At 42.6% G+C, this 26962-nt stretch overlaps 1 protein-coding gene across 1 annotated transcript in view; it reads right to left on the bottom strand.

Moving 5' to 3' along the window:
* mef2b (myocyte enhancer factor 2b) overlaps positions 1-15483 on the bottom strand; it is a 35775-nt gene extending 20292 nt beyond the window's left edge. The window contains exon 1 of the mRNA XM_046293379.1: positions 15244-15483. The gene's annotated coding sequence lies outside the window, so the exon portion shown is untranslated. The remainder of the gene's footprint in view (positions 1-15243) is intronic.
* Positions 15484-26962: the final 11479 nt, after the last annotated feature.

Raw genomic sequence — 26962 nt, 5'->3', positions numbered from 1 at the left:
AGTAAACTTGTCAAACTATGTTCATAATTAAGCTTTAACATGTTATAAAGGTGTACAGCAATTGTGAAGACGAAGCGAAACACACACGTCTTTTAATTGATCCTGAAGAAAAGAGAGAGCGGGAGCAGAGCGCGCATAAACGTACACTTTGTTTTCGCGTGACCGAGACCTTTCGGCACGCTCAACGTCTCGTGAGCACGCGATTCACACAATGAGAAGCCCCATTGAAAGCAGGCTTCGCGCTGAACACGTAGGAACTGTTCCCAGAGCGGTAGTTGTTTGGGAAGGCGTTTAAGATGACATCAAAGTTGGGCCAACTTTTTCCATGACAAGAGAGATTTTGGGAGAATGCATGCCCTGAGACTTCTGATTTACATAGAGACAAAATCTAAACGGTTTTAGAAGCTTTAGAGTGTTTTCTATTCGATAATATGTTTTATATGCATATATTAGCAACTTTTGACAAAAATGTATCCTGTTTTATATGGGTACCCAATTCCTCCATTAGGGGCAGTAAAGAGGGCTAGGCTTAAGAGGTTAATTCTATGCATAACACTTGTATCTTTTACCAAAGTTTATGATGAGTATTCCTGTAAATTGATGTGGCTCTCTGCAAAATCATTAGATGTTTTAAAGGCAAAACATTACTGAACATAAACGCGCCAATGTAAACTGAGATTTTTGGATATAAATATTAACTTTATCGAACAAAACATACATGTATTGTGTAACATGAAGTCCTATGAGTGTCATCTGATGAAGATCATCAAAAGTTAGTGATACATTTTTCTCTATTTCTGCTTCTTGTGACTCCTCTCTTAGGCTGGAAAATTATTTTCTGTGACTAGAATGTTTTACTGTGACTAGGCGCTGACCTAGCATAATCAGATGGTGTGCTTTCGCCTTTTGAAATCGGACACTGTGGTGGGATTAACAACAAGTTTATCTTTAAAATGGTGTATAATACTGGGTATGTTTGAGGAATTTTAAATATGAGATTTCTGTTGTTTGAATTTGGCGCCTTGCACTTTCACTGGCTGTTGTCAAATCAATCCAGTTTATGGGATTTCAGCCGTAAGAAGTTAAGGGTTTCAGTGACTTCATTAGCTGTGGTTGCTGATGTGTATATGGTTGAATCATCAGCGTACATGGACACACATGCCAGTGACAGGTCATTGTTAAAATTGAAAATAGTAGAGGGCCTAGAGAGCTGCCCTGTGGTACAACACACTTTACATTTGACATTAGAGAAGCTTTCATTAACCTCTTGCTCCTACCCAACACACAGGCGTCCCATCTAGACATCTGGAAATGCAAATGCACTACGTTAAATGCTAATAGCACCCGTTAAAACTCAAACATTCATTAAAATACACATGCAGGGTACTGAATTAAAGCTACACTCGTTGTGAATCCAGGCAACAAGTCAGATTTTTAAAATGCTTTTCGGCAAAAGCATGAGAAGCTATTATCTGATAGCATGTAACACCCCAAAAGACCCGCAGGGGACGTAAACAAAATAATTAGCATAGTCGGCGCTACACAAAACGCACAAATAAAATATAAAACATTCATTACCTTTGACCATCTTCTTTGTTGGCACTCCTAGATGTCCCATAAACATCACTATTGGGTGTTTTTTCCGATTAAATCGGTCCATATATAGCCTAGATATCGATCTATGAAGACTGTGATCAAGGAAAAAATGTGCGTTTTATAACGTAACGTCATTTTTTAAAATTAAAAAAGTCAATGATAAACTTTCACAAAACACTTCGAAATACTTTTGTAATGCAACTTTAGGTATTAGTAAACGTTAATAAGCGATCAAATTGATCACGAGGCGATGTATATTCTATAGCTGTACGTCTGGAAATAATGTCCGGGTAAATCTCAACCAAAATATCCGGTCGGAGACCGGAAGAAAGGCGCTACCTTGTGTCCGTTTGACCAAGAAACAAATCGTAGGCCAATGACAAGACTGTTGACATCGTGTGGAAGCTGTAGGTATTGCAACCTCGGCCCCAATTAATGTGGTTCACATTCAACAATGGGTTCTAGTGGCGCATGGATATATTTTCGCATTTTCAGTGATCAGATTTTCCTGCGCTTTTCGATGAAACGCACGTTCTGTTATAGTCACAGCCTTGATTTAACCAGTTTTATAAACGTCTGAGTGTTTTCTATCCACACATACTAATCATATGCATATACTATATTCCTGGCATGAGTAGCAGGGCGCTGAAATGTTGCGCGATTTTTAACAGAATGTTCGAAAAAGTAGGGGGTAGGAGTAACAGGTTAAAGAAAACCCTTTGAGTTCTATTAGATAGATAGCTCTGCATCCAAGATATGGCATAGGTTGAAAAGCCATAACACAAGGTTTTCAACAACAGGTTATGGTCAATAATATCAAAGACTACACTTAAATCTAACATTACAGCTCCCACAATCTTCTTATTATCAATTTCTTTCAACCAATCATCAGTAAATTGCGTCAGTGCAGTACATGTTGAGTGCCCTTTTCTATAAGCAAGCTGAAAGTCTGTTTTTCCCAACAGTTTGCTAAGAGCTAGCAGCAAGAATCAGCAAAGGCCTCTTTACCACTCTTGGGCAGTGGAATTACTTTTGCCTCCCTCCAGGCCTGAGGACAAAGACTTTCCTCTAGGATCAGATTAAAGATATGACAGAGAGGAGTGGCTATAGAGTCAGCTACTATCCTCACTAGATTTCCATCTAAGTTGTCAATGCCAGGAGGTTCGTCATTATTGATCGATAAAAATCATTTTTCCCCCTCTCCAACACTAACTTTACAAAATTCAAACTTGTAATGCTTTTCTTTCATTATTTGTTTCTTTATGTATGAATACCATGGCTCACTGTTCGTTGTTTGCATTTCCTGCCTAAGTTTGCCCACTTTGCCAATAAAATAATAATTAAATGGTTTTGTGATGAATAAGCCATCTGATTTGATGAAAGAGTTGAACTTGTCTTTCTGCCCATAATTTTACTTGAAGTACAATGTTTTTTTCCGTATTTTTTTACATCATTGATCTTGGCTTCATAATACAGTTTCTTCTTTTTGTAGAGTTTAGTCACATCATTTCTCAATTTGCAGTAAGTCAACCAGTCAGGTGTGCAGCCAGTCTTATTAGCCACTCCTTTTGCCCAATCTTTTTAAACCATACAGTTTTTCAATTCCTCATCATTCCATGGAGCCTTAACAGTTCTAACAGTCAGTTTCTTAACAGGTCCATATTTATCAACAATTGGAAGAAGCAATTTCATAAATTCATCAAGTGCAGGATCTGGATGCTCCTTATCAGACCAACAAATATTTTTAACATCATCCACATAAGTCACAGCAAAATCTTTTGTATGATCTCTATACTCTATTTTAGGCCCAGCTTTTGGAACTTTGGCTTTCCTGGATATAGCCACTATATTGTGATCACTGCATCCAATGGGTATGGATACAGCTTTAGAACAAAGTTCTCCAGAATTAGTAAGAATGTGATCGACATATGTTAATAATCTCGTTCCTGTAGTGTTTGTAAACACCTTGGTAGGTTGATTAATAACCTGAACAAGACTACAGGCACTGGTTACAATGAGAAGCTTCCTGTTGAGCTGAATTCAGGTGCCCAAGAAAGTAGACCTCTCTGTTTACTTCACATACACTATCAAGCATTTCACACAAATTATTTAGATACTGACTGTTAGCACTTGGTGGCCTATAGCAACACTCCAAAAGAAAAGGCTTTAGATATGCCGAGAGTCCTGTAACCACAACACTTCAATAACACTAGACATAAGATCCTCTCTAAGCATTACAGGGATATGGCTCTGAATATATACAGCAACACCTCCCCCCCAGGGCGTCAGGGTGGCCTAGTGATAGTGTATTGGACTAGTAACCAAAAGGTTGTAAGTTCAAATCCCCGAGCTGACATGGTACAAATCTGTCGTTCTGCCCCTGAACAGGCAGTTAACCCACTGTTCCTAGGCCGTCATTGAAAATAAGAATTTGTTCTTAACTGACTTGCCTAGTTAAATAAAGGTTTAAAAAAATAAGCATTTCTGTCTCTTCTATAGATGTTATATCCTTATATTGCTACTGCTGTATCATCAAATTAATTATCTGAGTCTCAGAAATGGCTAATATATTCATATTATCTGATGTCAGCAAGTTATTGATTTCATGAACCTGTCATGTCCTGACCATTGAAAACCTGTATTTTCTATGATAGAGTAGGTCAGGGCGTGACTAGGGTTTTTGTTTTGGTTTATATTTTCTATGTGGGGTTCTAGGTTTCATTTTCTATGTTGATGATTTGTATGATTCCCAATTAGAGGCAGCTGGTTATCGTTGTCTCTAATTGGAGATTATACTTAAGTAGCATTTTTTTCCACCTGTGGGTTATGGGATATTGTTTATGTTAGTTGCCTGTTACCAGTGCATTGTCATCACGGTTCGTTTAATCTTTATTTGTTTTGTATTTTCTTAAGTTTCACTTGTTTCATTAAAAGTATGTGGAACTCTACGTACGCTGCGCCTTGGTCCGACCATTATTATTACGAACAACGTGACAGAATATCCCATCACAACGGGACCAAGCAGCATGCTCGGGAGGAGATGGCATCCTGGTCTTTGGAGGAGATCAGGGAGAGAATATCCTGGACATGGGAAGAAATAATGGCAGGAGACAAGAGCCTGCCATGGAAGCAGGTGGAAGCAGGTGGAAGAAGCGAAGGAGGGACAGCGATGAAGTCGGGGAGGAAGGCCACAGAAACCCCAATAAAAATGTTTGGGGGAGCACATGGAGCAGTCGGCGGAGTCGAGGAGTGAACCAGAGCCAGTCTGGGAGAAGAAGGAGAATTTGAAGGAGAGAGAAATGGGAGAGTTGTTGGGTTGGTGGAGGATGCACGGGTTTTTGCCCAAAGGAACGTGTTGTCAGTTTGGTGCCACTTGAGTCATTTCCCCGTCCTGAGAAGTGTGTTAAAGTTCCGGAACAATTAATGCCGGCAATACGCACCAGGTCTCCAGTACGTCTCCACAGCCCAGTACGTCCTGTGCCTCCTCCTCGCACTCTCCCTCAAGTGCGTCTTCCCAGTCAGGTACGTCCTGTGCCTGCTCCTCGCACCAGGCTTCCTGCGACGATCCCCAGTCCAGAGCTTCCGGCGACAGTTCCCAGTCCAGAGCTTGTTGGTTAAGGGCTTGTAAGCATTTCACAGTAAGGGCTACACTTGTTGTATTCGGCAAATGTGACAAATAAAGTTTGATTAGATTTTTTTCCTTCGACCGCATGGTTTTGTTTTTGCTCTGACGTGCACTTTTTAACAAAATGTGGAAAGATGGAAGGGGGTCTGACTACTTTCCTAATGCACTGTATTATAGACACTGGTATGGTGCTGAAGATAATTAGTTTGAGGTTGAAAAGTACGTCCTGTGCCTGCTCCTCGCGCTCGCCCTGAGGTGCGTGTCACCAGCCCGGTACCACCAGTGCCGGCCCCACGCACCAGGCTTCCTGCGACGATGCCCAGTCCAGAGCTTCCTTCCTGCGACAGTTCCCAGTCCAGAGCTTCCTTCCTGCGACAGTTCCCAGTCCAGAGCTTCCTTCCTGCGACAGTTCCCAGTCCAGAGCTTCCTTCCTGCGACAGTTCCCAGTCCAGAGCTTCCTTCCTGCGACAGTTCCCAGTCCAGAGCTTCCTTCCTGCGACAGTTCCCAGTCCAGAGCTTCCTTCCTGCGACAGTTCCCAGTCCAGAGCTTCCTTCCGGCGACAGTTCCCAGTCCAGAGCTTCCGGCGACAGTTCCCAGTCCAGAGCTTCCGGCGATGTTTCACGGTCCGGAACCTCCGCACCAGAGCCGCCCCCGATGCTGGCGGATGAGCGGGTACTTTGTCCCGCACCAGATCTGCCACAGACACTAGAACCCCCCCCCCTCCCCTCCCGCAACCCTCCCTTTTTGTTTCAGGTTTTGCGGTCAGAGTCCGCACCTTTGGGGGGGATACTGTCACGTCCTGACCATAGAAAATGTGTATTTTCTATGGCAGAGTAGGTCAGGTCATGACTAGGGGTTTTTGTTCTAGTTTATATGTTCTATGTGGGGTTCTAGGTTTCATTTTCTATGTTGATGATTTGTATGATTCCCAATTAGAGGCAGCTGGTTATCATTGTCTAATTGGGGATCATACTTAAGTAGCATTTTTTTTCCACCTGTGGGTTATGGGATATTGTTCATGTTAGTTGCCTGTTATCAATGCATTGTCTTCACAGTTTGTTTATTCTTTATTTGTTTTTTATTTGCTTAAGTTTCACTTGTTTCATTAAAAGTATGTGGAACTCTACGTACGCTGCGCCTTGGCCCGACCATCATTATTACAAACAACGTGACAGAATATCCTTATTTCTAAGGCTAAATATATTATTTTCAACCCTTTCCTGGGTAGCTTATTAGAGATAGACATAATATGTAAAAGAACAAACAAAGCAAGAGAACAGTCTCTGTGCAGGGTAGGCCCATACACAGTGCTGTCACTCAACCATATCAAAATAAGAGCACCAACCACCATACAGTATGGGAAAATGTCATCTGTTTTCTTTAACCCTTCCCCCTCGTCATGGCAGTCTATTTATTTATACCCTGATGAGGCGATAGGAGCTAAAGTTAGAGCAGGCCCATGCAGGGCTGGCACTCCCCTAGTCTGGGTTACCCCGGGACCAGTGTACACCAGCCAGCTCCCTGTAAGGTCGAACACAGGCCCTGGTGGAATACAGCAAAAGAAAATAAAGTGCGTTTTAGACCAGGAAAAGTTGCAAACCACCCCCTCTTCTCCCATGTTCAGGCAGATGTCACAGAGAAACATTTTTTAAGACCTTTTTTCCCCGTTTTAACCACAGATCATAGAAACACAGCGTTTTCACATACAGCGGTACCAGAGCGCCAAGTCTAGGACCAAAAGGCTCATTAACAACTTCTACCCTCAAGCCATAAGACTGCTGAACAATTAATCAAATGGCCACCGGACTATTTACATTGACACCACCCGCCCCCCTCCATTTGTTTTGTACACTGCTGCTACTCACTGTTTATCTATGCATAGTCACTTCACGCCTACCTACATCTGCACTGTTGGGCTACACTTGTTGTATTCGGCGCATGTGACAAATTTTGATTCAATCATTTTCCTTCGACCGCATGGTTTTGTTTTTGCTCTGACATGCACTTTTTAACAAAATGTGGAAAAATGGAAGGGGTCTGACTACTTTCCTAATGCACTGTATTATAGACACTGGTATGGTGCTGAAGATAATGAGTTTGAGGTTGAAAAGTTGCGGAGTTGCCCTTTAAGGTACAGTATATGCTTGTATTGTTAGCACACCAATAAGTTACAGATCAAGATCAAGAAATCACATTCAGCACCTTACTGCAAAGTAAGTGATAACAATACTGGTCGTATATCACACAAAATGTTTGTGTTTTATTGCTTGAGATAAGTTGATTGTTGAGATCAGAAAGTGAGGCCTATTGCAGCTCTCTGCATCCCTATCCTCAGCTGGATTGGCCGTAGCTGCAGGCTGTCTAAGCAGCTGACTGAACTGTACTGTCTCTACTGATGCAAAGCCCAGAGGAATATTCCCCTCATTTTCCTCTCATATTGGGCATGTATGACCTCCTCTATATTTAGAGGTCACATCCAAATTGTGAGTGAACGGATATGGTGCCGGTGTTCCCACGACCCCCAGAGTCCCCCAGAGTGCCCGCTGCCCCCTCGCCCATGCTTGGCACACGGGCACTATGGGCATTTCTGAGGAATCCACCTCTGTGCACCTAGACAAGACACTCTCACCTATCAAACTGTAAAACACAACAGAATCAATGTTTTCATTCATACATTGTTGGCACTCACAAAATGTTCTATGAATGAAAACTTTACGAATAATACCGCTTTATTAAGACTGACAGAATTAGAAAGTAGACAAGTCTCATAAATCTATAGTGCAGCGTACTAGTAACAGTTACTGGGCCAAATTAGTAGTAACTGCTCTGATATTGGATTGCATAAACAAGACGTCCACCAAGAACACACCAAATGACTGGGTTGCGTGAATAACCCAACATGTTGGGATGTTGGGATTACCCAAACATGGGTTAATTTAAGCATCATTTTGATATTTTTTACTCTCATGCTGGGTTGACCTAGCAGCTGTTTCTTTTTTAATGCAATCTTTAGTGTATTTTTAATGAGGTGTGGCTTGTAGGGGGGTGGCTTTCAGCAAGCTCTTATTGGCAACCAATAAGAATAAATGTAGGTTAAGTTTGCATGAAAGCAAAGACAATTTTTCCCTTTTTTTTACACATTCTTCTTTAATATTTTGATTGATTTATTACGTATTATAATAAGATATACCACCTTATTGCATCCCAACAATGGGATTTACATAGACTTTCAGGAAGCTCATACACTTCTGTAAGCATTATTGAAACTACAAAAATGTAAATATCCAACCTTCACATGTGACAACATTCCCCAAGAGAGGATGGCTTTCACTTCAACAGTAATAAATTCATTAACTTCTTTGAGGAAAAGATCATGATTATTAGCAAGCAGTTTACGGACTCCTCTTTAAATCTGCTTATTCCTTCAAAGCTCAGTTGTCCTGAGTCTGCACAACTCTGCCAGGACCTAGGATCAAGAGAAACACAAGTGTTTTAGTACTATATCTCTTGACACAATGACGGAAATAATCATGGCCTCTAAACCTTCAAGCTGCATACTGGAACCTATTCCAACTAAACTACTGAAAGTGCTGCTTCCTGTGCTTGGCCCTCCTATGTTGAACATAATAAACGTCTCTCTATCCACCGGATGTGTACCAAACTCACTAAAAGTGGCAGTAATAAAGTCTCTTTTGAGAAAGCCAACTATCGGCCGATAAAAAAACTATCGGCCTATATCGAATCTTCCATTCCTCTCAAATATTTTAGAAAAGGCTGTTGTGCAGAAACTCACTGCCTTCCTGAAGACAAACAATGTATACGAAATGCTTCAGTCTGGTTTTAGACCCCATCATAGCACTGAGACTCCACTTGTGAAGGTGGTAAATTACCTTTTAATGTTATCAGACCGAGGCCCTGCATCTGTCCTTGTGCTCCTAGACCTTAGTGCTGCTTTTGATACCATCGATCACCACATTCTTTTGGAGAGATTGGAAACCCAAATTGGTCTACACGGACAAATTCTGGCCTGGTTTAGATCTTATCTGTCGGAAAGATATCAGTTTGTCTCTGTGAATGGTTTGTCCTCTGACAAATCAACAGTAAATTTCGGTGTTCCTCAAGGTTCCGTTTTAGGACCACTATTGTTTTCACTATATATTTTACCTCTTGGGGATGTCATTCGAAAACATAATGTTAACTTTCACTGCTATGCGGATGATACACAGCTGTACATTTCAATGAAACATGAAATATGAAAATTGCCCTCGCTAGGCTTCAGACATAAGGAAGTGGATGGCTGCAAACTTTCTACTATTAAACTCGGACAAAACAGAGCTGCTTGTTCTAGGTCCCAAGAAACAAAGAGATCTTCTGTTGAAACCGACAATTAATCTTAATGGTTGTCCAGTCGTCTCAAATAAAACTGTGAAGGACCTCGGCGTTACTTTTGACGAACATATCAAGACTGTTTCAAGGGCAGCTTTTTTTTAAACTACGTAACATTGCACAAATCTGAAACTCTGTCCAAAAATGGCGCAGAAAAATTAATCCATGCTTTTGTTACTTCTAGGTTAGACTACTGCAATGCTCTACTTTCCGGCTACCCGGATAAAGCACTAAATAAACTTCAGTTAGTGCTAAATACTTCTGCTAGAATCGTGACTGGAACCCCAAAATTTGACCACATTACTCCAGTGCTAGCCTCCCTACACTGGCTTCCTGTCAAGGCAAGGGCTGATTTCAAGATTTTACTGCTAACCTACAAAGCATTACATGGGCTTGCTCCTACCTATCTCTCAGATTTGGTCCTGCCGTACATACCTACACGTACGCTACGGTCACAAGACGCAGACCTCCTAATTGTCCCTATAATTGCTAAGCAAACAGCTGGAGGCAGGGCTTTCTCCTATAGAGCTCCATTTGTATGGAATGGTCTGCCTACCAATGTGAGAGACGCAAACTCGGTCTCAACCTTTAAGTCTTTACTGAAGACTCATCTCTTCAGTGGGTCATATGATTGAGTGTAGTCTGGCCCAGGAGTGTGAAGGTGGACGGAAAGGCTCTGGAGCAACGAACGGCCCTTACTGTCTCTGCCTGGCCGGTTCCCCTCTTTCCACTGGGATTCTCTGCCTCTAACCCTATTACAGGGGCTGAGTCACTGGCTTACTGGTGCTCCTTCATGCCGTCCCTAGGAGGGGTGCGTCACTTGAGTGGGTTGAGTCACTGATGTGAGATTCCTGTCTGGTTTGGCGCCCCCCCTTGGGAGATCTTTGTGGGCTATACTCGGCCTTGTCTCAGGATGGTAAGTTGGTGGTTGAAGATATCCCTTTAGTGGTGTGGGGGCTGTGCTTTGGCAATGTGGGTCGGGTTATATCCTTCCTGTTTGGCCCTGTCCGGTGGTATCATCGGATGTGGCCACAGTGTCTCCTGACCCCTCCTGTCTCAGCCTCGAGTATTTATGCTGCAGTAGTTTATGTGTAGGGAGGCTAGGGTCAGTTTGTTATATCTAAAATACTTCTCCTGTCCTATCCGGTGTCCTGTGTGAATTTAAGTATGCTCGCTCTAATTCTCTCTTTCTTTCTCTCTCTCGGAGGACCTGAGCCCTAGGACCTCAGGACTACCTGGCATGATGACTCCTTGCTGTCCCCAGTCCACCTGGCCGTGCTACTGCTCCAGTTTCAACTGTTCTGCCTGTGATTATTATTATTTGACCATGCTGGTAATTTATGAACATTTGAACATCTTGGCCATGTTCTGTTATAATCTCCACCCGGCACAACCAGAAGAGGACTGGCCACCCCACATAGCCTGGTTCCTCTCTAGGTTTCTTCCTAGGTTTTGGCCTTTCTAGGGAGTTTTTCCTAGCCACCGTGCTTCTACACCTGCATTGCTTGCTGTTTGGGGTTTTAGGCTGGGTTTCTGTACAGCACTTTGAGATATCAGCTGATGTACGAAGGGCTATATAAATACATTTGATTTGATTTGACAACTATGCAACAGAACAGATGAACAGGAATGACATTTACCCTCATGGGTGGTTAAAAAGAACTGTCCGAATGCCACGCCCCTACTAAACTACGCCTCGAGCCTACTGATCTGACCCACTGGGTCATATCTCAATAACCCATTACTAATAACCAAGCAGTTTTTATAGAAAAGCACCCAACTAAGTGAACCAACGCCTGCAACCCAGCAGTTGGGTCAACCAAACAAACCAGCAGTTGGGTCAACCAAACAAACCAGCATTTTCTTTGGAGTGTAGCAGGCCTACATTTTCTTCTGCAGAAGATAGTATCTCACCTCAGATGTAAATTAAGAGAATAGAGGGAAGTGGGGGATCTGAGCTAAAGAGAAGCAAGAGATCTTTATCACATAGGAACTTATTGTAAACCCCTTTCTCTCAGATACAACTTCTCACCACAGACAACCCCCCGTCTCACACAGCCAGGCAAATATAGCATTTACCCCCCCCCCCCTAAACGGTGAGGACTTGGCCTTCTCAGAGTGGTTTTGAATGTTTCTCAAACCACTACTGCCAGCAAACCAGCACACGCCTAATGTCACCTAATTCTGGATAATGCAGTCTGTATGACAACTGCTGCTCAAGGTCTCAAAAAGGCTAAAAACAGCCAAGTAAGACAGCAATGTAGCTGTCAGCAAGAGTTTCACTGTCTGTAAAATCATTGGAGTGTTGATGAAAATATACATTTGGCTGCCTTGGGAGCTAATGACCACATTTTATGGTCTTAATTTCCGATGACCCTATACATACACTTTTTTACACTCCAGAGATCCTGGTATCTACGACCAGGACCAGCTATGATCCTTTATTGATGTCACTTGTTAAATCCACTTCAATCAGTGTAGATGAAGGGGAGAAGACAGGTTAGCGAACGATTTGTAAGCCTTGAGACAATTGAGACATGGATTGTGTATATGCGCCATTCAGAGGGTGACTGGGCAAGACAAAAGATGTAAGTGTCCTTGAACGGGGTATGGTAGTGGGTGCCAGAGGCACCGGTTTGTGTCAAGAACTGCAACGCAGCTGGATTTTTCATGCTCAACAGTTTCCTGTGTGTATCAAGAATGGTCCACCACCCAAAGGACATCCAGCCAACTTCACACAACTATAGGAAGCATTGGAGTCAACATGGGCCAGCATCCCCGTGGAATAGTTTTGACACCTTGTAGAGTCCATGCCCCGATGAATTGAGGCTGTTCTGAGGGAATAGTGCAATAATTGCACACATACAGGATCTACAGCTCCTAGCGACCGAGAGCAGCTTCCTCTGACATCTTCCCGGAGGCCAGACAGTGGAAACGAGACCATTACACACTAACAGAGCAGGCCTCTAACACAGTCAGGCTCTCTCTCCCAAAGACACCCTGCAGTCCCTGGAGACAGGTAAAGACTAATTGCTGAGTGTCTCACTGAGACAACTCGGGGTGAACACCAACAACACACTGTTGTGTCATTACCAGTCAAAGCTGTAGTACTACTTCATGAGTGGGGGACTTGATACAGAGGCGTTACTTCTCACTAACACACTGAATGTTAATTCCAGTGAATGTTAAATGGGAACTTACTCATGAACACTGATACTTACTGTATCTTTACACAACGATAATAACTGTGTCATGCACATTCCATTAAAAATAAATATGTTTTGTGCTAATGTTTACTCTTTGCAATAACTATATATTTACCCTTTTAGGCTTATAACTTTGAATAGAGAAGCATAGGTTTGGATTACAGTATGATCCAACTACCATACAATATTAGCTGGAAATAAGCATACAAGCAGAGCATATGGCACCTGACCAGGCCAAAGCCCAACACATTTTTTCAGTATTAGTTGATGCTTCTGCCAGTCATTTCAGCTCAATGTCAAGATGAGAAACCAGGTCTCAAAATAGAAGGCAGGAATCCTATTTGCATAACCCAATACATAAAGCCCCTGAGCCAAGGCAACCATGCCGACGCAAACATTTATTGACTCTACACAATTATCATCAACAAACCTCAATTATACAAATTTGAAATGTAAAAAAATACTTGTGAGGCATGAAGATAACACTTAATTTATTGCTGAATGTATCACACATTAAGGTTTGCATGATATCTGGGATAAAGACAGAAATATATATTTTTTTATACAGTATAAATTTGTGAGACTGATTTATGGTTGAAAAATCGAAATTTTACCCCATGTGTATTTAAAATCTAGTGATATAGCAGGGTCAGAAAGTTCATACGCTTCGTCATATTCAATCACTCCCTGGCTGGACCATTGCAAAACTGAGGTGTGAAAATATTTGGCTAATTTTAACAGGAGGTAATTAAATTTCCTAGATATTTCGGATTGAGACAGAATAGAAACACACTATGGGTAGGACAACTCATTTATCTGGACTGGCTTTGGGATTTTTGATGACCACAGAGACCATAGTGTCATGTCAAGACTATACTGTCATGTCTCAGCTTAGAAAACTTCAGAGAGAGACAGTGAGGTACTCATGATGACTGCACAAGGGGCAACAGGTTCAATACTGAGTGATCAAGTTTTGTGGTTTTATTATAAAACGAAGAGGTCAACGATGCTCTCTTTCAGAACAAACATATTGCTGTCCATGGAAAAGCAACTTGACCACAAGAATAACAAACACAGAGGTTGTCAAGTCATGCAAATAATTTGAACTGTTCAGTATGCAATAAACACATATTTGTTGCAATTGAGCATTGGAAACATTTCCGTATTTTACAGAAAACTGTTGATTCTTAAATATTCTACTTTGAATACATGTTTTTCTTTATGGATCCTAACCACATAATGTGTGTCTTTCTATTGTTGTTTGCACACTCTCTGTTGGCAATGCTTGGATGCAAGTTAAGAGTTTTGCAAAACTGAATGAGATTAAAGTGTAAGGATAAAGAAAATGCATTTAAACAGCCACTGGACCAGATTCCACTTAACATATTTGCAGCACAGACAATCTTTCCATTGGGATAGAAAAGCTTGCCTCCCTATTGTGACAGTATCATTTACACCCACTAAGCCACTGGCATCATCTACAATAGATGTAGTTCTTACAAAAAACAGTGTATAAATGTTCTCTAGCATTTAAAAATGTGCCATAACATATGCATTACTTAACTAAATGTTGTACATGCAATGGGAATGAAATAACAACACACACAATACACCCCTCACCCCAAATACCCATTATTTATGCACACTATACATGTTATATTTGTCAGTCATTATTATGATGTGTAGATAAATTAGCTGAAAGTGTCATGTCTTGTTGGGTATACTTGGGGCATTACTCTTGCTATCCCTTTCCTTTCATCTTCAATTCTAACACAAATATGATCTGACTGAGGTGTGACTCAGTGGGATACAGCTATAGAATGAACATGTATTACTATTTATCATGCAAGCATTAGCCTAGGCCTACTTTTTTCCATGACTTTTACTTCATTGGATGACATCTCACTTTTCAACTGCTCGAACACTACTATTAGCTTGTTGCTAACATTTTGAAAAATCATATATTTGATCCTATCAGGGGGTTATAACTATCTATCTCTTTCCACCAAAATGAAACCATCAACAAAAACAGACCTACTGGTGATTGCCCATTAAATGTATCAAGTGAAATACTGTGTCAAGCACAGCATACGCAGGCACATGACAGTCTTACGTAATTATACAACTGGGCAACAGCACTATAAATACAGCTGTGAGGCCTGCGTGTGTTGTTGCTAATAATAAATAAGACTGCCAAATAATGACTGAATTGCTGACGTCATTCAAAAATACTCTGTTAATAATAGCCCTGTCCCAGAGTTAGGCATTCCTAAGTATCTATCTAAGTTACTTATATAGTAATAGCACGTGACTATGCAACAACTTACAGTATCCTCAGAATATAACATGTATTTTAGGCAACTCGGAGAGTAACTGTGTTAAATGTTGTTTTGACAGAGGAAAACAACAAAGGTATGCGCTCAGCTCACCTATATTCTTTGATGTTTCTCCAGTGTCACGTTTTTCCCTTTTTCTTTACTGTAGGCTCTGCGTGTGACCCGGTATTTACTGAGAAATACGACAGCAGAGTATATTACTAGTTTGTTTCCTGTCTCAAAATGATTCAAGAGCTGTTCGTCCTCGTTGAAGTGAATAGAATACGCAGTTCCGTGGCTAGAGGTGTCCACTTGATGCTCGAGGATGATGATTCAGGAGCGCTCCTTCCAACATCGCGCACATCTCCGGCAGCAACAGCTGGCTGCAGCCCATTTGTAAATTACCATATATACCGCCCCCTCGGCTGTGCCCATTGGCTTAGCGTTGATACACTCATCCGCCTCCGCTAGCCAACATTTCAGTTGACGAGAGACTACAGAAGAAGGCTACATTTCAATGAAGGCTGTCACAACTGATGCCCCAAATAGTGTCTCAATATGACATGCTTGCTTCTTAGTTTTTATGTTATTGTTAGATGTGATATTTTCATCATACACATTACTGTACATGACAAGTCATGGACATGTTATATTATAACACATGAGAATAAATTAGGAAAATGTATTGTGAGATTAAAGAGCAACTGGCCCTAAAACCCAACTAATAATTTTGAAAACGGCCAAACTGTCATCAAAATGAGTCAGAAACATGTATTCTAGTGTCAAAATGTACTAAAAAGTGTAAATAGGATAATTTTGGTCATAAAGTCAGTCTCGTCTAAAACGGAGTTTGGAACCTCAGTGCGTCACAAGTAGGCCTAAATTAAGGTTGGGTTTGGATTACAATTATGCCATCAAATAATGCCTCCTTTTGCCAAACTCCTCCTGCAAATCGCCTCTCAGACCACTATGCTTCCCTTCATTGAATGGGGCTCCGTTGTTTCATCGCCTCCAATGCGTTCAAAGGATCATGACCGTTTTAGACTGAAAGCCCTATACGGATTGACCATGCATGCATGCTTCCAGCAGGATGCACAGCTGACTGGTTTGCATGCCCTGCCAAAGGACCAGTGGTGGAAAAAGTACCCAATTGTCATACTTGAGTAAAAGTAAAGATACCTTAATGGAAAATGATTCAAGTAAAAGTGAAAGTCACCCAGTAAACAACGACTTGAGTAAAAGCCTAAAAGTATTTGGTTTTAAATATACAAAGGTGGGTATCATAACATGTCCAGCAATATGATTGCAATGGTTTAGACCTCCAAAAATCATTTAATTCACTGTTCACTTGCTATTTTCACAGTTTGTCAGGCAAGACCTCAGAATGAAAGTGGTTCATGCGTCACAAGTACCCTTGTTACACCTCCTATGTTGTTGCCAGTCCCCCTCGACTCCTATGAAAAGGATACGCCATCATGAGGCCTCTGATAGTGACCCGAGTTACTGCCCTAATGACACAGTGGCTTCATCAACAATGACAGGTAATGTGTATTATGTGAAAAGTTGTATTCAAAAGTTGCATTCAAAACTACCTTGCTTGATAAACTAGTTGGATAATTCACAAGCCAAGCAGATACAACAAGTAGAGTAATTTTGGTTGTGAAGTGCATTAGCAAAAAGCTTTGTCCTTTCTTTAGAACAAAATGCAATTTACCACTTGGCTGTCTATTATATAATCCTGTCACAGGCCCTCCCAGTCAACACCACCTCACAAGATTGCCTGCTGCAGTTGTTTGAGAGGATTCCAGTTTGCAGCCGAACACGCAACATAGAGAAGGCCAGCAAGGGGGCCCTCATCAGCATCACGTGGACATGCCTTCGCTGTGAGCACTCCTATGAATGAAACAGTCAACCACATGTTGGCTGTATCTGGCCAGCAGCCTTCACCAGTCAGCAGCAACAGCTTTCACAGGCTCATCATTCGTACAAATACAGAAGTTAACCCACTTCATTACTTTGATAACCCAATTGTGAAACATAATTTATGTAAACTGACATAATTTGTTGCTTATTTTCTACTTCTTAGATGCATATAACGTCCAGGGCATAACCTGGTCTGATGGAACCAGCCTGATCACTGTGTTCACCATTCTATTTCACTTTCAATTTATGATATCTGAAGTGAAATAGAAAGGTGAACACAGCAATTAGGTTGGTGAGGAAGTCCAGACTGACAGACGGGCTTGATACTGATGTCTCTGAATGGAGAGACACTTGGCACTCTACAGTCGTGGCCAAAAGTTTTGAGTATGACACAAATATACATTTTCGCAAAGTCTGCTGCCTCAGTTTGAATGATGGCAATTAGCATATACTCCAGAATGTTATGAAGAGTGATCAGATGAATTACAATTAATTGCGTGCCGTCATCATTGCTTTGCACAAAAAGGGCTTCACAGGCAAGGATATTGCTTCCAGTAAGATTGCACCTAAATCAAGCAATGTATCATCAAGAACTTCAAGGAGAGTGGTTCAATTGTTGTGAAAAAGGCTTCAGGGCACCTAAGAAAGTCTAGCAAGCACCAGGAACGTCTCCTAAAGTTGATTCAGCTGCGAGATCGGGGCACCACCAGTACAGAGCTTGCTCAGGAATGGCAGCAGGCAGGTGTGAGTGCATTTGCATGCACAGTGAGGCGAATACTTTTGGAGGATGGCCTGGTGTCAAAGAAGGGCAGCAAAGAAGCCACTTCTCTCCAGAAAAAACATCAGGGACAGACTGATATTCTGCAAAAAGTACAGGGATTGGACTGCTGAGGACTGGGGTAAAGTCATTTTCTCTGATGAATCCCCTTTCCGATTGTTTGGGGCATCCAGAAAAAAGCTTGTCCGGAGAGTACAAGGTGAGCGCTACCATCAGTCCTGTGTCATGCCAACAGTAAAGCATCCTGAGACCATTCATATGTAGGGTTGCTTCTCAGCTCTCTCACAATTTTGCCTAAGAACACAGCCATGAATAAAGAATGGTACCAACACATCCTCCAAGAGCAACTTCTCCCAACCATCCAGGAACAGTTTGGTGACGAACAAGGCCTTTTACAGCATGATGGAGCACCTTGCCATAAGGTAAAAGTGATAACTAAGTGGTTCGGGCAACAAAACATCGATATTTTGGGTCCATGGCCAGGAATCTCCCCAGACCTTAATCCCATTGAGAACCTGTGGTCAATCCTCGAGAGGTGGGTGAACAAACAAAAACCCACAAATTCTTACAAACTCCAAGCATTGATTATGCAAGAATGGGCTGCCATCAGTCAGAATGTGGCCCAGAAGTTATTATTATTATATTATTATTATTAAGTTAATTGACAGCATGCCAGGGCGGATTGCAGAGGTCTTGAAAAATAAGGGTCAACACTTCAAATATTGACTCTTTGCATCAACTTCATGTAATTGTCAATAAAAGCCTTTGACACTTATGAAATGCTTGTAATTATACCTCAGTATTCCATAGTAACATCTGACAAAAATATCTAAAGACACTGAGACAGCAAACTTTGTGGAAATTAATATTTGTGTCATTCTCAAAACCTTTGGCCACGACTGTACATTAAAATGTTACTAGACACAACTTTTACTTGTGTTGTCTTTTTTAAATTATTGAATTGAATAGTATCAGTCAATATGAGGTGGGAGAAACCCTGTGTATTCTGTACCAGGATCAGGGAACTCCTGTTGTTGTCACGCCCTGATCATGGATGTAATGATATTCGTCTGCTGTTTGAAGAGAGTCAGACCGAAATGCAGCGTGTAGGTTACTCATGACATTTAATGAAGAAAATGCTGTACATGAAATAACTGAGAATACAAAACAACAAACGAGTGAAACTAATTACAGCCTATCTGGTGACTAACACAAAGACAGGTACAATCACCCACGAAATACAACGCGCACTCAGGCTACCTAAATACGGTTCCCAATCCGAGACAACTAGAATCAGCTGACTCCAATTAGGAATCGCCTCAGGCAGCCAAGCCTAACTAGACACACCCCTAATAATACACACTCCCAATTAATACAAACCCTAATACGAAATACAACATATAAACCCATGTCACACCCTGGCCTACCCAAACATATAACAAAAACACAAGATACAATGACCAAGGCGTGACAGAACCCCCCCCTAAGGTGCGGACTCCGGGACGCACCTCAAGAGCATAGGGAGGGTCCGGGTGGGCGTCTGTCCATGGTGGTGGTTCTGGCTCGGGACGTGGACCCCACTCCATAAATGTCCTAGTTCCTCCCCTACGCGTCCTAGGATAATCCACCTTCTCCGCCGACCATGGCCTAATAGTCCTCACCCTGATCCCCACATAACTGAGGGGCAGCTCGGGACCGAGGGCAGCTCGGGACCGAGGGGCAGCTCGGGACAGAGGGGCAGCTCGGGACAGAGGTGCAGCTCGGGACAGAGGGGCAGCTCGGGACAGAGGGGCAACTCGGGATAGAGGGGCAACTCGGGATAGAGGGGCAACTCAGGATAGAGGGGCAACTCAGGATAGAGGGGCAACTCAGGATAGAGGGGCAACTCAGGATAGAGGGGCAACTCAGGATAGAGGGGCAACTCAGGATAGAGGGGCAACTCAGGACAGCGGGGCAGCCCGGGACAGAGGGGCAGCCCGGGACAGAGGGGCAGCCCGGGACAGAGGGGCAGCCCGGGACCGAAGCAGCCCGGTACTGAGGGGAAGCCCGGTACTGAGGGGAAGCCCGGTACTGAGGGGAAGCCCGGTACTGAGGGGAAGCCCGGTACTGAGAGGAAGCTCGGTACTGAGAGGAAGCTCGGTACTGAGAGGAAGCTCGGTACTGAGAGGAAGCTCGGTACTGAGAGGAAGCTCAGTACTGAGAGGAAGCTCAGGCAGGTAGTAGGCTCCGGTAAATCCTGGCTGGCTGGTGGACCTGGATGATTAAGGTTGTCTGGCCGATCTAGAAGATCTTGGTAGACTGGCACTTCTGGCGGATCCTGGCAGACTGGCACTTCTGGCGGATCCTGGCAGACTGGTGACGCTGGGCCGACTGGCGGCGCTGGGCAGACAGGAGACTCCGGCAGCGCAGGAGAGGAGAAAGGCTCTGGCTGCGCTGAACAGGCGAGGCGCACTGGACGCGCTGGGCCGACTGGGAGCACTGGTGGCGCTGGACAGACAGGAGACTCCGGCAGCGCAGGAGAGGAGAAAGGCTCTGGCTGCGCTAAACAGGCGGGAGACTCCGATAGCGCAGGAGAAGAGAACAGCTCTGGTTGCGCTAAACAAGCGGGAGACTCCGGCAGCGCAGGAGGGGAGAAAAGCACTGGCTGCGCTGAACAGGCGAGGCGCACTGGAGGCCTGGTGCGTGGTGCTGGAACTAGTGGTACTGGCGCGAGGACACGCACAGGAAGCCTGGTGCGGGGAGCTGCTACCGGAGGACTGGTGTGTATAGGTGGCTCTGGATAGACCGGACCGTGCAGGCGCACTGGAGCTCTTGAGCACCGAGCCTGCCCAAGCTTACCTGGCTCGATGCCCACTCTAGCCCGGCCAATAGGAAGGGCTGGTATGAGTCGCAGCTGGCTCTGCACCCGCACTGGAAACACCGTGCGCTCCATAGCATAACACGGTGCCTGCCTGGTCTCTCTAGCCCAACGGTGAGCACAGGGAGTATGCACAGGTTTCCTACCTGGCATAACTATTCTCCCTTTTAGCCCCCCCCAACAATTTTTTTGGGGTGACTTTCCGGTTTCCAACCGTGTCGCAGTGCTGCCTCCTCATACTCACGCCTCTCCGCTTTAGCTACTTCTATTTCCTCCTTGGGACGGCGATATTCTCCCGGCTGCGCCCAGGGTCCTTTTCCGTCTAATATCATCTCCCAAGACCAGAAGTCCTCATATTGCTGCTCCTCACAATTAACAGGGAGAGTAGGCTCAGGTCTGACTCCTGACTCTGCCACTCTCTCTCTGCGCTTTCCCCGTTACCTACGGTTTTCGCTCTGTATAGCCGTGCTCTCCTTTTCGATTCCATCCGTGTATAGCCCTCTTCGCATTGCTGTAGGGAATCCCAGGCGGGCTCCTGCACTCGCACTGAGTCGGCCGCCCACCTGTCGATTTCTTCCCACGTAGTATAATCCATATCGTCCTCCTTCAGATCCTGCCAGTTCACACGCTGCTCGGTCTGTGAATCGTGGTGGGTGATTCTGTAATGATATTCGTCTGCTGTTTGAAGAGAGTCAGACCGAAATGCAGCGTGTAGGTTACTCATGACATTTAATGAAGAAAATGCTGTACATGAAATAACTGAGAATACAAAACAACAAACGAGTGAAACTAATTACAGCCTATCTGGTGACTAACACAAAGACAGGTACAATCACCCACAAAATACAATGCGCACTCAGGCTACCTAAATACGGTTCCCAATCCGAGACAACTAGAATCAGCTGACTCCAATTAGGAATCGCCTCAGGCAGCCAAGCCTAACTAGACACACCCCTAATAATACACACTCCCAATTAATACAAACCCTAATACGAAATACAACATATAAACCCATGTCACACCCTGGCCTACCCAAACATATAACAAAAACACAAGATACAATGACCAAGGCGTGACAATGGAGAGCTTTTTATTCTCTATGTTGGTTAGGTTGGGGTGTAACTAGGGTGTGTCATCTAGGTGATTTATATTTCTAAGTTGGCCTGGTATGGTTTTCAATCAGAGGCAGCTGTTTATCGTTGTCTCTGATTGGGGATCATATTTAGGCAGCAATTTCCTTCTTGGTGTTTGGTGGGATCTTGACTATGGATACTTGAATGTTAGCACTATTGTTAGCGTCACGTTTTGGTTGAGATTATTATTTTGTTTTGCTGTGAGTTTCACTTAGTAATAAAAAGATGTGGAACCCAGATCACGCTGCGCTTTGGTCCACTTATTATGATGATTGTGACAGTTGTATACAGGACACCGCACTGGAAGATGTTTACCAAGGTTTCTGATCCTGATTGCCGCCAGACAAAATGCAGATAGGCACAGTATCTCTATCGGCTGGGAAACAGCTGCGGGCAAGGTTCTGACAGACGGGCTTGGCGGTGGCAAGGGCACACCCAAGAAACACTGACATACCCCCAAGCCAACTCACGTATTGCTTCTGTCATGGCCGCCAGCATGTCTCGAGGAGCAAGCCAAAAAACGAGGCAAAATCAGCAGGTGTAGTTCCCCTTTAAAATTGTTGGACACTTATTCCATTTTACTCAAGCTATTGGTGGCCATACCAAATGATGCAATGGTATAAAGCAATTTCTCTGACAAAAATTTGGTGATGCAAGTGTGACAGAGAGATGCTAGACCTGGACACTGTAAATGATTAAGAATCTATTGTGCAAGATATACCTAACTTCGCAAACACTTATCACACAGGATTTAACTGTAGGCCTTTGATGCTGTAATATACAGTTACATTTCAACGTCACAACATTTTTGTATTGTAAATAATATTCATGAGTTCAACGCCTTATTTAAGTTGCAGATTAACAGCTTACGCTGGTGTTGCACCAAGTAAAATGCCATTTCACACAATCCATATTTTCAAGCATTGTGGTGGTGGCTGCATCATGTTATGGGTATGCTTGGAATCGTTAAGGACTGAAGAGTTTTTCCCAGAAAGACACAGCTGTAATTGCTGCCAAAGATGATTCTAACATGTATCGACTCAGAGGGTTGAATACTTATCTAATCATATTTTATTTTATATATATTTTTTAAAATACAAATGTTCCCAAAAAAATTCCACTTTGACATGAGTATTTTGTGTAGATCGTTGACAAAAAAAGACAATTAAATACATTTTAATACGACTTTGTAACACAAGAAAATGCGGAAAACGTCAAGGGGTGTGAATACTTCTGAAGGCACTGTATGTACTGTACATATAGGTAGGGGTAAAGTGACTAGCAGCAGTGTATGTGGTGAGTGTGAAATTGTGTTTGTGTGTATGTGGCGTCAGTGTGCATGTTATGCGTGTGTGGGCATGTGTAGTGTGTGTGTGTACAGTATGTGTGTGTCAGTGTATCAGTGTAAGTATGTGTGAGTATGTGGGTAGAGTCCAGTGTTTGTATAGTAAGTGCAAGAGAGTTAGTGCAAAAAAGTGTCAATGCAGGTAGTCCGGGTAACCATTTGATTAGCTATTTATCAGTCTTGTTTAAAAGTCTTATGGCTTCGGGGTAGAAGCTGTTCAGGGTCCTGTTTGCTTCCAGACTTGGTGCATTGGTACCGCTTGCTGTGCAGTAGCAGAGAGAATAGTCTGTGTCTTGGGTGGCTGGGGTCTTTGACAGTTTTTTGGACCTTTCTCTGACGCCACCAGGCATAGAGGTCTTGGATAGCAGGGCCTCAGTGATGGACTGTCTGGGTCATATGCACTACCCTTTGTAGTACCTTGCGGTCGAATGCCAAGCAGTTACCATTCCAAGCGGTGATGCAGCCAGTCAAGATGCTCTCGATGGTGCAACTATAGAACTTTTTGAAGATCCGAGGACCCATGCCAATCCTAACAACACTGTAGTCCCGGTCTTGGTCTGTGTCGTTCATAGATATGTTACTAGTATACTTTTTGTGCCTTGTTCTGAAGAAAACATAGATAAACCACAGAGAAGACATCTATTTCTGTTCACTGTATTGGGTTTTCAAAACATTTTATTGGTCGGAGATGTTCTAATGAAGGCCTACCATTGGTATGACAAGAGTTCAACTCAAGTTGGATTGTGGATAAAAATGACCCATTTTCTTTCCATGATGAAAAGTGAAATAATCCTTTCATTTTGGTTCACAGCAAATTCTAGGAGCTCCCTATTTGCTGACTTGCTTGCTAACTCACATACATTGGCTGTGTGTCAGTAAAAAGGTCATTCAAGATGAATGATGTCAATAATACAGCCTAAGAACAGAAGGGGATAGTGGTGGATAAAATTACAAAAAATATAATAAAATGCTCCAAAGAGAGGTACACTACTGTACATAAAACGATTTGATAGGTAACTTAGATCACCCTTTGCCTCCTGCTGTTTATATTTAGTTTAAGTTCAATTGGTGAGTGCATAGACTGGCAATAAGAGCATCCAATATCCAATACCTCTGTCCTTAATGTCTCACTTTCTCACAATCTGCATTGAATCTCACTGCATACTTTTCCAGCTAGTATTACTTACATTGGTTGTGCTTGCTTGATCTACAATACATTTTTCACCGTTTTACTGAACTCACACGGCTAATCAAGGCTTATTACTCTTCAATAATCTAGCCACATCCCTTAGGCCAAACATAGTACTGACATGGTTTATTATATATAGCATGCATTTGTCAGTTCAAAGATGTCAAAAGTTAGTCCACATACTATCTTAATAGATACGGTATATTTAGAGGTAATTACTCAATCATTTATGTGAGCTACACTATTCTTGACTATTTTGGGAGGTGGCACATTGCTTTGGACACTCCTAAAAAGTATTTAAGGACAAGTGTTATTAACATTGAACAATCACAGACATACACACCCACACTGATTTCCAAGGAGGCCTTTCATGATGCAAGAGTTAGCAACATCCCAGAAGGCCGCTTCCATCCTGGCGATAGGCTACATCCCTGCGTGCAGCTGGATTCATCAAATCAGTGGAGAAAACACACGACACCATCACCTTTAAATAAAAGAGTAAACCACCTGCTAAGAATCATAGAAGCTGTATTGACCTTTTGTCTAAAAGTTATTCATTATGGAGGTTCAAAGACAGGGCAGAGAAGATCTGTTATGTTACATTCAGTTACATTATAAATGGAATAGTGGTCGACATTATCATGTGAATTAATGCATGTATAGTATCATACATCTTACACGGTTGTCCAATAGCATCCTATAGCATACAACTTGTATGACGTATAGTATTGCACATCTTTATCTGAGACCAGGTTGCTTCTTGTGCTGTAACAACATAAGAGAATTAGGGGGAGAATTTACATTGGCGGTTAGGGAAACTAAAGACAAAGGTTAGGAGAACTAAAAAGAAAATGGTTAGATGAATTTACGTAGCAGGTTAGGTGAATTGGGTTAAGTTTAGTATCAGGGTTAGCTAAAATACTACAGTTGTCCCTGACACCACTCAAACATGCAACCTTTGGATTGCTAGACTGTTGCGGATTTCACCCACCCATCCTCACTGACAAACCTCCCTAAACTAGACCATTAGTAGGTGTCATACATCTTGGAGGTGTTCAGAAATAAGTCAAATATATTTTGCATGCCTCTGAGGCCAGACCGCAGTGTTGTGACCAAAGTATTTTTACCCAAAAGCCTTATGAATCACATGAAGAGAGTATATTCTAAGTCAGATGAAGGAGCCTTTGGAAAGTGTTCACATTTAGACTTCTTTTTTGTTTTCCTGAAACTGCTCACTTCTGCTTTCGACAACATCAGATGCTGCCATTTTAGTATGTGTGGTGAGGCTGTCAAATTCAGAAATAGACTCCATGGTCAGTGTGCATATGTGAGAGCAATTCTTCGTTGTGTGTACTTTTATAGCTGCAAGCTTATCTCCATCAGAACAGCTTTAGCTGCACTACAGGTGTCCTGCTGTCTTCAAGACAGTCACATCCAGATAAAATTTCCCTTACCCCTTATTACTAGAGATCAGCATCAGTACATACACATATATAGAATTATACCTAATTAAGCGTTGGTTTTATTGGAACTTTTGTTGGTGTAGGGGTTTAACATGTGCTATACACTTCAGAATGGATAAAATACAACCATGTTTGTTTGCATGAAATCAATATATTATATTTGTATACTAGGGAGGTATCCATGTAATTAAAGTAACTTCAGAAAATAGAGGCATAGCCATAGTCTAAATATGGATGATGGAAAGAAATAGTAGGAATATTAATTAATCAAACTGTAGGCATTGTTTTTTTGTTAAGTGGTGCAATCCACAGAGGTCACAATGATCACCAATAGGACACATTTACTGTCAATCAAGTATTTTCTGAAATTCAATATACTGTAAACTGAAAGTATTAACGCAACATGCAACATGCAACATGCCCACTGAGGTCGTTAAGACGCCAAACTGCAGTCAGGTCAAGCTTCTGACAGTTTGTGCAGAAATTCTTTGGTTGTGAAAACCCACAGTTTCATCAACTGCCCGGGTGGCTGGTCTCAAGATGATCCCGCAGATGAAAAAGCCGGATGTGGAGGTCCTGGGCTGGCTGGCATGTGGTTGTGAGGCCGGTTGGGCATACTGCCAAATTCTCTTAAACTACATTTGAGGCGGCTTATGGTATAGAAATTAACATTAAATTATCTGCCAATAGCTCTGGTGGACATTCCTGCAGTTAGCATGCCAATTGCATGCTACCTCAAAACTTAAGACATCTGTGGCATTGTGTTGTAACAAAAGTGAAAAAGGTGCACCTGTGTAATGATCATGCTGCTCTGGTGGATTAATTATCTTGGCAAAGGAGTAATGCTCACTAACAGGGATGTAAACAAATTTGTGCACAACATTTGAGAGAACTATAAGTAGTATAGAACATTTCTAGGATAGTTTAATTCAGCTCATGAAATCAACACTTTACATGTTGCATTTATATTTCGATCAATGGTGAAATTAATTACGTTTCCTAAAGAAACCAAACATGAAAGGTGGGTGAGTGAATGCACAAGGCAGTAGCCTCAAATCAACAGAGCAACAGCAGTGCGCTCTCTGGGTAAACAGTGTTTGTTTCCAAGGCAACCACTGAAAAGTTAATTAGATTCAAAGAGGGAG

Source organism: Oncorhynchus gorbuscha, linkage group LG02 (genome assembly GCF_021184085.1).
Source record: "Oncorhynchus gorbuscha isolate QuinsamMale2020 ecotype Even-year linkage group LG02, OgorEven_v1.0, whole genome shotgun sequence".
Lineage (NCBI taxonomy): Eukaryota > Metazoa > Chordata > Actinopteri > Salmoniformes > Salmonidae > Oncorhynchus > Oncorhynchus gorbuscha.
Note: the sequence above shows the minus strand (reverse complement) of the source record. Positions and strands in the feature narration are given on the sequence as shown.